The sequence below is a fragment of the Oryctolagus cuniculus genome, chromosome 2 (genome assembly GCF_051225735.1).
Source record: "Oryctolagus cuniculus isolate XC-2025 breed Fujian yellow rabbit chromosome 2, ASM5122573v1, whole genome shotgun sequence".
Lineage (NCBI taxonomy): Eukaryota > Metazoa > Chordata > Mammalia > Lagomorpha > Leporidae > Oryctolagus > Oryctolagus cuniculus.
This window is the reverse complement of record NC_142868.1, coordinates 58,079,588-58,092,681: the sequence shown is the minus strand read 5'-3', so window position 1 is coordinate 58,092,681 and position 13,094 is coordinate 58,079,588. Positions and strand designations below refer to the sequence as shown.

At 36.3% G+C, this 13,094-nt stretch overlaps 1 protein-coding gene across 3 annotated transcripts in view; it reads left to right on the top strand.

The window, feature by feature from the left end:
* GPM6A (glycoprotein M6A) overlaps positions 1–13,094 on the top strand; it is a 345,190-nt gene that overhangs the window by 158,710 nt on the left and 173,386 nt on the right. Inside the window, exon 1 of one of the 3 annotated variants that reach the window (XM_089327256.1) lies at positions 10,166–10,275. The exons of the other annotated variants lie outside the window; for them this stretch is intronic. The gene's annotated coding sequence lies outside the window, so the exon portion shown is untranslated. Of the gene's footprint in view, positions 1–10,165; positions 10,276–13,094 lie in introns of those variants that run through there. 3 annotated transcript variants of the gene reach the window in all.

Here is a 13,094-nt window from a genome sequence, read left to right as displayed (position 1 = left end):
ATCCCATGTACCTATATTTGAGTCCTGGCTCTGCTCCTGATTTCAATTTTCTGCTCGTTAGCATTCTTAGAGAACAAATAAGTAATAGTTCAGGTACTAGGGTTCCTATAACCCATGTGGGTTGAGTTTCTAGCTCCTGGATTTGGCTTGGCCCAGATCCAGCATTTGTGGGCATTTGTATAGTGAACCAATAGATGGGATAACTCTCACTCTGTGTTGTCTGTCTCTCTCTCACTCACTGCCTCTCAAATGAATAAAAATTAATTAATAACTTGCTAATTAAAAACCAAAATATGACAAGAAAAATAAACACAGAATGATGGCATGCATGGATTATAATGAGCCCTCTATTTTATGTAAGCCAACTTATTCAAAAAGGATGGAATGTATGAACTCAGGACACAGAGGACCTGCTTGGAAATTCAACTCTATTACTTATTAGCTATGTGATCTTCCTAAAACGACTTATTTTTTGTGCCTCATTTGATTGAAAAATGGGGAAAATACTTGTGCCTATCTAATAGAATTCTGAAAATTGTCATAATGTATGTCATGTTTTAAAATAATGCCTGACACATAAAAAAGTCATTTATAAGCATTAACTTATTGTTATCATTATTTTTGTATGCACTATGGACTGTAGTTATAACATCTAAATTGTTAGGATTAGCATTACTGTATTGGTGTGTACAACAATTGTGGTCTGGCAAGCATGCCTACATTAAACTCTCGAAACTTTAGCTAAGATCAGACTGTGGTGTTCATCACAACTTCACTATTTGCTGGTTAAAAACATAGAAGACACAGTGACTTTCATTCTTACTGCTGTTTTATAAGTTCTAAACGCACATGGTTGTCTCAGCTGCCCCCCCCCCTCAATTATAAAAACCTTTCTTCACCCTAATGTCCTTATCCATATCTGCATGCCCCCTACGAAGGCAGCCTATTAATTAGCCTCCAGAGGATGGATGTCACTTCATGCAGGGCTGAACATCAGGCCTTCACATTGGGCTTAATTTGATTTACTTTTCCCAGATGGAGGCAATTACAAGAACTTGACCATTAGTATCCAATGTTTAGATTAAAAGGTTTCAAATAAATAAAAGTATTTAGGGATTGTACAAACTCAGTGTAAATTACCTTGTTCATGGTAGATTCACAATTAATTTTATAGTAATCTACTTTCAGTGTTACAGCAACTTTTCACAATTTCCAAGAATAATGCCTATGTTATTATTATACATTTATTTTTAATAGCCATTCTGGTAGTTTCTCTGGATTTACATTATTAAAGTCTCCATATTCAAGGACTGAAAAAACTGCTAAAACCCCTCATCTACCAGCTCCCGAGGTGAAATGGTAATTTTAAACTTATCATCCAACTATACCACTGATTTAACTTTTTCACTCACTTTAATATTTGATTTAACTTTACATTGTTACAATTGCCCCAACATCAGTTTTTAGCAAATTTTTGTTGCTATTCGGATGTAGTTATATTTTTGTTTGAAATAATATAGTTAAATAATCATTCAACTTGAAAATTTCTTCTCAATAAGGTGTGCTTCAATACTGAAATATATGAAATTCATTTTTCTATTTATTTTAGGTGAATAGAAATATAACATTTTAAAATTTTAAACATTTACTAATTTATTGAAAGTCAGAGAGAAGGACAGAAAGACTGACCTCCAATCTGCTAGTTTATTTCCTGAATGGCCACAGTTGCCAGATCTGGGCCAGGAGAAAGCCAGCTGCAGGAGCCAGGCATGCCATTTGGAACATCCATCCACATGGGTGACAGGGCCCAAGTACTTTGGGCCATTATTCACTGCTTTCTGGAGCTCATTAGCAGAAAGCTGGATTGGAAGTAGAGCAGCTAGGATTCAAACCTGCACTTCAATATGGGGTATTTTTGTCACAAGTTGTAGCTTAACCTGCTACACCAAAACATCAGCCCCTGAAATACTTTTCGTGCCGATATTAAACAACAAATAGTATTTTAAGCCCTTTCTACTTATACGAACCACTTACTGAATCAGTAAAAGGTAAAGTTTAAGTATAGGTAATCCTCAACTCAGAGTGGTTCAGTTTATTTATTTATTTATTTATTTATTTATTTTGACAGGCAGAGTGGACAGTGAGAGAGAGACAGAGAGAAAGGTCTTCCTTTGCCGTTGGTTCACTCTCCAATGGCCGGCACACCGCGCTGATCCGATGGCAGGAGCCAGGAGCCAGGTGCTTTTCCTGGTCTCCCATGGGGTGCAGGGCCCAAGCACCTGGGCCATCCTACACTGCACTCCCTGGCCACAGCAGAGAGCTGGCCTGGAAGAGGGGCAACCGGGACAGAATCTGGTGCCCTGACCGGGACTAGAACCCGGTGTGCCGGCGCCGCTAGGTGGAGGATTAGCCTAGTGAGCCGCGGCGCCGGCCGAGTGGTTCAGTTTAATGATTTTTCAATATTGCAATGGTTCCAAAGTTGTACACATTTAGTAGAAACCATATTTCGGGTTTCGAATTCCTTTCCTTGGGCTAGGCGTATACAACAACACACTCTCAACATGCCACACAGTGCTGCCTCTGAGTCAGCCACATGATCACAGTACAGGTTAAGTGTATTAAATGCAAGTTTGCTTATCAGGTCACAAAGTCATTATCAATTGAGGAGTATCTGTAACTGAAGTTTATCTTGAAAATACTGCCTATTTATGAACAATTTAAAGTGCTTTCCTAAAATATCTAATTCATGATGATAATTCATAAACTAATGATTTTTAGTTCCTTTTATAAATATTTTACTTGTTCTTGTTTTTATTGTGTTTAGCCTAGTTATTGTAAATAATAATCCACAAATTGGGATTTAGAAATGTAACAGGACCACAAAAATCCAAATTTTGGTAGAAATTAAGCTAATTTTCTTGCTTCAATTAAAATTGCATATCAGGAAATATGAAAAACTGCCATATAGATATTTTATTTTGCTTATAAATAGCAGAACCATTTTTGCAAAGTATAGCTACTGTCTTGAAACAACCATAGTGAGGTTGTCTCCTGCCTTGTTTTTCTACCCCAAGGACAAATTAATGTTTTAAAATGAGGTTATGGAGGTGTCCAAAATTCAAACGGGACACCCCCCAAATAAGCCCTTTATAAGCCTTGATCACAATTTATAATATGAAAAGCTCACATATTGGCAGGTATTCTAATGTGGCTTTTTAGAAGACTGTATGATGCTTCCTCTGCTGCTTAATTAGAATTAGAAGACAATGCTACTTTGTGATGACATTTGTCTAGGAAGACCAATGTCAGGAGCAAGTATAGAATTGACCCAGGAATTGCTAAACCAGATCATTCTATCAAATCAAATATACTGACCCCTGAGAAAATCAATGTACACTGTTTTAGGGAGGAAAAATGCTCTATTTATAGATACTCAGGATAACATTATGTTCACAAAAGCAGATTACCTGATGACTGTACAATACACAGTCCATTTGGAACCTAACATTACATGACCTGAGGGCTTTCTCTTATCTTTTCGTAAATAGCTTATGTGAGAGTAAATTATTTGAACTGACACCACGTTTGAGGCTAGAGAAAGAAGGAAACTAGTATTTACTGAGTGTCAGCCATAGCTATGGCAAGATTTGTGCTGAATACACTTGATTGTCGCTAAATCCCTAATGAATAGGCTTTCTTTTCCTTCATTTACAAATGAGACAGAGGACCATGAAGAGGTCAAGGAGGACCCACAGAGCCAGCTGAGCTGCCACTTGAAACTGACTGCTAAGCTTGAGCTCCTTCCAGTACATCATGCTAACCTAGCAGAGCCAGAGGATGGCCTGAGGGCTTCTAAGTGAGAAAAGTAATTTAACTGCGTGTTCCCTAAACCCACTAAACGCACAGGTAATTTGTTGGCGTCCTTTTTAAAACAATTTACTGAAGCAGGTGAGTGTGATAATTCAGGGCACGAGCTCAGAAACCAGAATATCTGGGTTCTAATCCCAGCTCTACCCTTTACTGGAAGTGACCTGGGGTATCCGATTTGTTCTCTCTGTCCCTGTGTGCTCCATCTGTAAAATGGAGGTAATGATTGTGCATGGCTCAATAAATTACTTTGAAGATTAGTGAGTAGTAAAAGTATGGACAAAAATGCCGAGAACCATGGCTGGCCTATAATATGCCCTAACTGTTTTAAATTATTATTCTGAATTATGTCAGGTGGAATAGTTACTATCAATTTGAATTTTCTAGGTGTCGTATAGTTGAAGGTGTTTTTCATACTGCATGTTTTTTTCTCCATACCTAAAAATGGTTGTTATTACATCTTTTTTGTATAGCATTTTATATCTTTCAAATATTTTTATGAGAATAATTAATTTTTCTGAGGCCTCCTTAGCCTCATTTGTAAAATAACTTCAGTTAATGATGCCTACTTCATGAAGATATTATAGGGATAAAATGAGACAATATATGTAAAGCCTTTGGCACCGTATCTGACACTGGGTGTGATTATGTTAGTAAGTCAGCTGGGCAAATGGTATCTTATCCTGATTTTTTATTCATTTGAAAGGCAGACCTACACACAGAAACAGGGAGAGCTCATCCATCTGCTGGTTCACTCCTGCAGACACCTGCAATGGCCAGACACAAAGCCCGGAGCCTGGAGCTCATTTCGGATCTTCCACGTGGTGACAGTGACTCCAGTACTATAAATAGAGCATTTTTTCCTCCCTAAAAGAGTGTACATTGATTTTCTCAGGGGTCAGTATATTTGATTTGATAGAATGATCTGGTTTAGCGATTCCTGGGTCAATTCCATACTTGCTCCTGCCATTGGTTTCCCTAGACAAATGTCAAGTGCTTCCTCGCTCATTAGCAGGAAGCTAGGATTGGAAGCAGTCAGGACTCAAACACAGGCTTCTGATATGGAATGTACTTGTCCAATGCAGCATCTACCACTGCTCCAAATGCCTGTCCCAACAGGGTACATACTGATAAATTCATTTTATGTTTGTGGAGATGTAGAAAGAATGTCTTTGATCAGTTATAGAATAAATTAGTGGTACATCCTAGCACATAGCAGAGTACCTAACAGATTGCTTGTTAATAGAGTAATAAATCAACATTAGAACTCATCTTTTTCCAAAAGGCTACTTTTACAATATTGCCTAACATAGTACATATAGACATGCTGGTTGTAATATGAGTTCATTAATAAAAGTCTCAGTAAGCTCTGCTTTTGGATTTATGCAAAACTTCTTTTTGCTGACCTAAAAATAATATTTTAAACTTCACAGCACAAATTACAGATTTTCGTTTTCCCTTCTCTCTAAATCATCCACAGAGGGCTGGTTACTACCTCCTCTTTTACCGCCTAGTTATGTTTATTACCCTGGATTTTATCTATGTCAATATATACCTCCTTCAATGAATATAATCAGAAGTCAATATAATACTGAAATTACTATTATTAACAATTCAGCAATGCTGAATAACCACCTAAAATATGTATTAAGAAGCAAAGTGTTATAATGGGAAGTGTGAATGTTTGAGAATCTTATTGACCTGTGCTTCAATCCTACTACAAGAAATGCATGTACATATACAGAGAGGTATAGATTTCTGTATTATGCAGTATTTTCAGTCTTATAAGACTCAGGATACAAATTGGATGCAAATGATTTCTGTGATGAGTGCAATAAGTCATTATTTTATCTGCTAAAACTTTGAGAATCCACTCAACTTTATTTGAAAATGTGATATTGTACTACATCAAAGCAATTTAAAAAGGCCCCATCTAGACAGAAAACACAACATTTATAAATACAGATAATCAGTAAGGTCTCTCATTCATTGTCTCCCTTCATTTCTAATAAATAAGAACATCCTATGGATAACCACTTCATAGTAGAAATTTCTGGACATGTTTTATGATTATAGATAATATTAAAGTGTCTCATATATTGACAATACAATCTAAAGGAGCTCCCAAAATAGTATTTAGTGTATCAACCTGATTTGTTTTCCTCATTGCACATATCAGAACTTGAAAGTGTCTTTTTAATGCATTTATTTATTCGGCCTCTTAACTTCTTATCTGGGAGCATAAATGCCCTGAGAGCAGAGACCTAGTACCTTTAAGTTGACTTGCCCCAGAAGTTAGATGTATATTTGGACCATGTAAGTACCCAGTATATAGCTGACAAGTTAATGAATGTAAAAAACTATCTCTAGTCAGGATTCTTTTGGAATCTTATGTGTCCTTCTAAATAAATGATTATAGGCTTTGTTTGTTTACAATTCAATTTATACTGGAGATTCATTATCTGCGTATAAGATATACGGCAAAAAATGTCTACATAACTGCTGAGAAATTTATACTCGCAGGGTTGGCATTGTGACGCAGTGGGTTAAGCTGCCACTGGTGACACCAGCATCCCATATTGGAGCTCTGATTCCAGTCCTGGCTGCTTTCTTTCTGATATGACTCTATTTTAATGCACCTGTGGAAAACCTGGCTGGAGTTCCAGGTTCTTGGTTTTGGCCGGGTCCAGTCCTGGCAGTTGCGGGATTTGGAGTTTTATCCAGCAGATGGAAGATGGATCTGTCTCTCTCCATCTCCCTCTGTGTCTTCCTTTTTCTTCTGCTGCCACTCTGCCTTTCAAATAAATTAAATCTTTTAAAAAGAAAGTTTTCATGGAATCCTACTCATTTAGCTAAAAGTATCAAGACAGATAAACAAATTCAACTTTAAAATTTATGTTTACATTATTTATTTGACTTAATTATTTGCTTACTTTTTGTTTACCAAGTCATTTACTGCATTGCAAACAGTGAAATTGTGAGAGACTTTTACATTCAAATTTAGCTTCTTCATAGTTATGAAGCTTGAGAAAATCATCCGCTTCTCTAAATCTCAGTCTTATCACTGTAAAATAGGAGTACCAGTTGCTCTCAGGATTGTGAATAATCAATAAGAGGAAATCTGTACCTAGAATACACACATAGTATTACGTAAATGCTTGTTAAAAATTATTGGATAAAACGAGCAAAACCTGGTTCCCTGGAAAGCTGAGTGGTTGACAATATCAGGAATTTCACTTTCATACGTGATGGGGGAGAAACAAGTGCATTTCATGCTTTCTGTTCTCAGTGACAATGGATATCATGCATCTTGCAATATTAAAAATGAAAACATATGATACTGGAAAATATGAGCTGTAGAGAAATTATTTGAAGAATTAGTGTGCACAAGGTCTTATAGACTAGGTATAAATCCAATGGGAAATCACTTACAAAGTGAGTCTGTCCCATGCATTTGGTCTCCTCTGCATATGCTCCTGCCATGGGAGATCATCTGCCCTGTTATGACATAGGAGAAGACCCTTCTCAGGTGTGGCTGACCATACATAGACTTCCCAGCCTCCAAAACCAAGAGTCAGAATAAGCCTCTTTTCTTTCTAAGATATATGGCTTTGGGCATTTTGTTATAGCCACATAAACCAAATTGAATTTCTGATTCTTGGAAAAAAAAAAAAAAAGGAAAAATCTTTTACCTTGATGACCCAGTGGTAGGAACCCACAGCTCCCTACTTTTTAGTTCCTTGTTCAGATTTAGAGGGCAGTTAGAAGAAAGAGAAAAGTTGTCAGTCTGTAAAATTTCTTTTTGAGATAAGAATTTTTATATTACCTAAGATGATTTTTGGAACTGTCAGGGTATAATTTAATATATTTGTCCATCCACAGAAGGGCTTGCAATCTAATGTATAAGCAAAAAGACCAAAATGCTTATGGTAATGCTGAGAAGACTGGAATCTTATTTTTCTTCATCAGTTCGCTTTGCACCATGCACTGTAATCAGCTTTCTCAGAATATATCTCTCGCTTTCTGCATCTGCAGTGATTCAATGTTAGGATTTAAAATTCATGTCAAAAAAGATTTAAAATTCATATTTCAAAACTTATGAGAAGTCACTAGCTTTGCATAACACTGTGTTTTCCCCTTTCTCTTCTCTCTTTATGCCTCTGTCTTGCCTCTCTGTCTCACTGTGTCACTTTCTTTCTCTCATTTATTTTATAAGCTTGTCATTTGCAATATCCAATGTGATATATAAGGTAGCCCTAATCAAAATTCTAAACTATTAATTTTTTTTTCAATTAAATAGACTAAAAATTTACCACTTGCACTTTGATAAGTTATACTTTACCCTAAAATGAAAAGCCTTGTAACCGTATTAGTTAAATAATGAATGATCATTTTAATGTTTTATATATATATTATATATATATACTATTACAAACACCAAAATTTAAATCTCAGTTCCTTCATTTAACAGCTGTGTATTGTTCAATTTATAAAAAAAATCCACAGATGGCAAATTCCAAAAGAAGGAACATTAAAACTTTTAAAGAAAAATGAATAAAAATAGGTAAGACATTTATGATCTTCAGATTTTTATAAATAAGCGACACAAGTTATCACAGAAAAGTTTATTACGTTAAAACCTCCATCTAATAGATGTCACCATAAAGAGTAAATAGAAACCATGCTCTTTAAAGATATTTGCAACACACATCAGTGCTAGAGTATTAGTATTCAGAACCTACAGATAGTATTTATAGAATAGTTACCCAAAGCAAACAACATTACAGGAAGAGGAGCAAACGGTATGAATGAGCAGCTCATTGAAGGGGAAGGCCAATGGCTAACAAGCATAAAAATGTTCTCAACTTTATGACTATAAGAAAATATGTGTTAAAATAAATATACAATCCTTATGTAAATTTATGCAGATTTGTTAAGTTTAAGAATTATGAAACATTATCGAAGATGTAGAACATGAGTACTATCAGTTCTTAATGATAATTTAAATTGGCACCAACATTTTGAAGAGTTTTTTGGTGCAACTCGTATTGTTGAACATGCACACAGTTTCCAAACCAACAATTCCATACAAGGATATACACAACAATACACACACACATATACACACACATTTATATATTCCCACGTAGTCTAGATGAACTTGTACATATATGCACAAGAGACTTAGATAAAAACATTTATGAGAATTTTTGCAATATTTAAAAGTTAAAAACAATATTAAAGGTTCACCAAAATCATGGATCCACATAAAAAGAATGAGAAAAAAGTTATGGAAACATATATGTGCAGATTGAGTATTTCTTCTCTGAAATTCCTGGGATCAGGAATGTTTGAAAGTTCTAATTTTTTGGTCAGATTTTGAAATATTTGCATACAAGTAATAAGATATTTTGAGGGGTAGGGCCCAGGTTTGAAATGAGATTCATGTACGTTTCACATACCCTTTAAATACATAGTCTACATTTTGGGTGTGAACTAGCAGATGGAAGTTCTCTCTCCCTCTTTCTCTGCCTTTGTCTTCTTTGTTTGTCATCAGAAAAAGGCATTTAACTTCTTGCTATATGCCAGATTGCCCAATGGTATTAAAAACAAAATAAATAAATAAAATTTAGAATTAATTTTATACAGTATTTTTAGTGCACTTGTGTTTGGACTGGATGTCATATTAACAGGTGTGAGATTATCTTTTGATTTCATGTGTCACTCAACAAATTTGAGATTTGGGAGCATTTCAAGTTTGGGATTTTCAAATTAGGAATTCTCAGTCTTTAATAAGATACTATTTTTATGCAATCAAACCTGCAAAACAGTAGGTAGTAGGGTGTGTTTTTGTGTGTGCCCTGTATATAACTTGTAACTGTTAAATTATGAGAATATACTAGAAGAGAAACATCTCCAATTTGGAGTTGTCAGCAGGAGGCTGGACTGAGGGAGATGTCAGGGAAGGAACACGAATGGAGGAAGTATACAGTTACATTTTATTCTATATGTTGAATGGTAGGTATTCATGTGCTTATCATTTATATTTTATATTTTGTTTGGAAAGTAAATTTAGAAGGTAAAGTAAATTTAAAGGTAACAGAAACTGTTCAAACTATCCTATTTGCTAAATTCTGTCACTGGATGGGTTTCAAATCAGAAATATTTCCATTAAATAACTATCTCCACATTCCTGCTAAATTGCATTGATTATAGTTGTATTTTTAAATCTTTGAAAACATATTCAAGGGCTTAAAGAATTTTCTCTGTCAGCTTCTTTTTTTTTTTTTGACAGACAGAGTGGACACTGAGAGAGAGAGACAGAGAGAAAGGTCTTCCTTTGCCGTTGGTTCACCACCAATGGCCACTGCGGACAGTGCACCGTGCCGATCCGAAGCCAAGAGCCAGGTGCTTCTCCTGGTCTCCCTTGGGGGGCAGGGCTCAAAGACTTGGGCCATCCTCCACTGCTCTCCTGGGCCACAGCAGAGAGCTGGACTGGAAGAGAAGCAACCAGGACAGAATCCGGCGCCCCCACCAGCACTAGAACCCGGGGTGCTGGCACCGCAGGCAGAGGATTAGCTTATTGAGCCGCAGTGCCAGCCTACTTCAGCTTCTTAAAATAGTTTTATTCTGAAGCTGCCCTTCTTTATTGATTTTCCTTGTTTAGAATGAGTATAAGTATTTTTAGCCTCAATTGTAAATTCTTTGAATACAACCATCATTTCTTTGACTTTTTGTGTGTCTTTAATACCATTGGGCAACCTGTTTGGCATATGGCAAGAAGTTAAATGCCTTTTTCTGATGAATACAAGTGTTAATGCTGAAATAGAATTTTGTGATATGGCTCTCAGCTCATGTTAAAGGCCCTTAGGTGTATCACTTTGGTAAGTGTAGATAATTGGGAATGATTCAAAGAATGGGCTTTGGAATTAGAATGTCTAGATTTGAATCTTATCTTCAAGATCCTGAAACTTGGTACAAAAAATTTATCCTTTTGGTTCATATTTCCTCATCAGAAAACTGGGGATGATAATAGCTACCTGGTAGGGTTGCTATGAAATTTACAAGAGATGAATGAATATTTGGTAGGTAGTTTGGTGCCCCACACCATTCTAATTCTCTTTGTGCCTTCCCCCCCTCTTTCTCTTTCTCTCTCTCTCTCCTCTTCAACCTACACTGTTACATATGTGTGTTTGCTATCTACCTACTCCAGTTTCTGATAAATGATAGTTATTGAGCAAATACAAGTTGAGTATATTAGCTATAAATTTTATTGTTTGATGCACTCAATTTAAGTAGCATTTTTGAGACCATAAAGAACTAATTTGTGCCATTTTTCTGTTGTTGCTTTCTGAATTAGTAACAGTGTTTGAATTCTGATTAGCTAAAAACAGGCCACTCCTGATTTCTTTTGTTCCCTGGAATCATAGTTTTTTTGTTGTTTATTATTATTATTATTTACTTATTTGAAAGTCAGGTCCTAAGCCAGGAACCAGGAGTTTTTTCTGGGTCTCCCATGCGGGTGCAGGGGCCCAAGGACTTGGGCCATCTTCTACTGCTTTCCCAGGCCATAGCAGAGAGCTGGATCGGAAGAGGAACAGCCGAGACTCGAACTGGCGCCCACCCTGCAGGCGGCGGCTTTACCCTCTAAGCCACAGCACTGGCCCCTAAAATCGTAGTTTTAACCTCTTTTGTATCTTCCATGTGTTGTTAAAAATATAATTACAAAAAAAGATTTGGTTCTCTCCTGTTTTCTGACATTTTGGAGAGAGATAAAAACTATTTAGGAGTTTATTTAATTTGTATCAACCATTTGTTTGTCTGAATATATAAATACTTATGACTTATTCCATTATTAAGGGAGCGTCATCCTTGGATTTTTGTGTCTCTGCTCCCCATAACCAGTGTTTCTGATCATATGGTTTTCCCTAGATATACAAACCATGGCACCCAATTTATATTTCAAAGTTTCCTTTTTGTTTTATTGTTTGCTCTTTGAAATACTTCTTCACCATTCTGTCATCAACTCTCCCCATTGGGCATTTGTTATATTATGAGCATGACATGTATCTCTTGGAATTATTGCAAATTTTGTTCACATTCCAAAGCGTTTCATGGAAGCAGTAGACATAAGAGAAGGTTTATTTTAATCCATTGAACTCATTCCTTCATTCATCATAATTTTATTCACTCATCCGTACATTCAATAAATAACTATTGAAACTTACTGTGTGCTTCCATGTAGGAGTTGGAAAGAGACCTCAAAGGGTCTACAGCGTGAAGGCCAGTGGAAAAGCTATATGTAAAATGCAAACTTTGCAAAATAATTCTGTAATGATGTACTATGAGTGCTATTCTGAAAAGAGGCCTGTTCTTTAGTTAGGGGTGTGTTGCCTGGGGAGAACACATTCCAGCTGAGATCTAAACAGTAACTTGATCTAGCTATCTTAGAGTGGAGGGAAGAATGATTTAAGTAGGAGGAAGAACATGTACAATGTGAAAATTTTGAGCTTAGAAGGAGATGGGTGCGTGAAGAACAGCACTGGGGAATTATTCTGGTGAACTGGGCTTATGCCAAGTCAGATCTCATCTTTCCAGAAAATCTAAGAAGATTGGCAACTTTATCCTAAGAACAATAGAAACGATTTACCAAGGGTCATGAGCACCATGGCATTGTCAGGACACATGCTTATTTAGTTGTGTGAAAATACTCATATGTTATTTCTTGATATAAGAGAAAATATCTTATTATGAAACAACCTTAGAGATCTGAAGGGTGATTTCTTGGAATAAATACTAAAAAGATTCCTTCCTTCTTCTAAGGTACAGGATAGATCCAAGGAGAGTCTATCTCCTAAGTAGGAAAATGAAGGACCAAGAATCATAAGAATTGGATATTCCAGAAGAGACCACTGAGTACCTCGGGAATACAGATAACTGATAAAGCAGAAAAAGAGGGTTTTCCCCCATGTTGTCAGATTTACACTGCAGGTAATCAGAGTAATCTCTCCTTGTAGACCTTTCTGTATTCAGTTTCAACTGTCTAGAACACTCATTGTTTTGCTCATTCACTCCACATATCCCCGTTATCTGAATATTTTTACCTTCTTTGGGTCAAAGTCCACCTGGTTTCTTAAGGTCACATCAGACTATCACTTCTGGATCTGGCATTGTTGCATAGTGGCTAAAGCCACCTCCTGTGTCTCTGGCATCCTATATAGACTCAG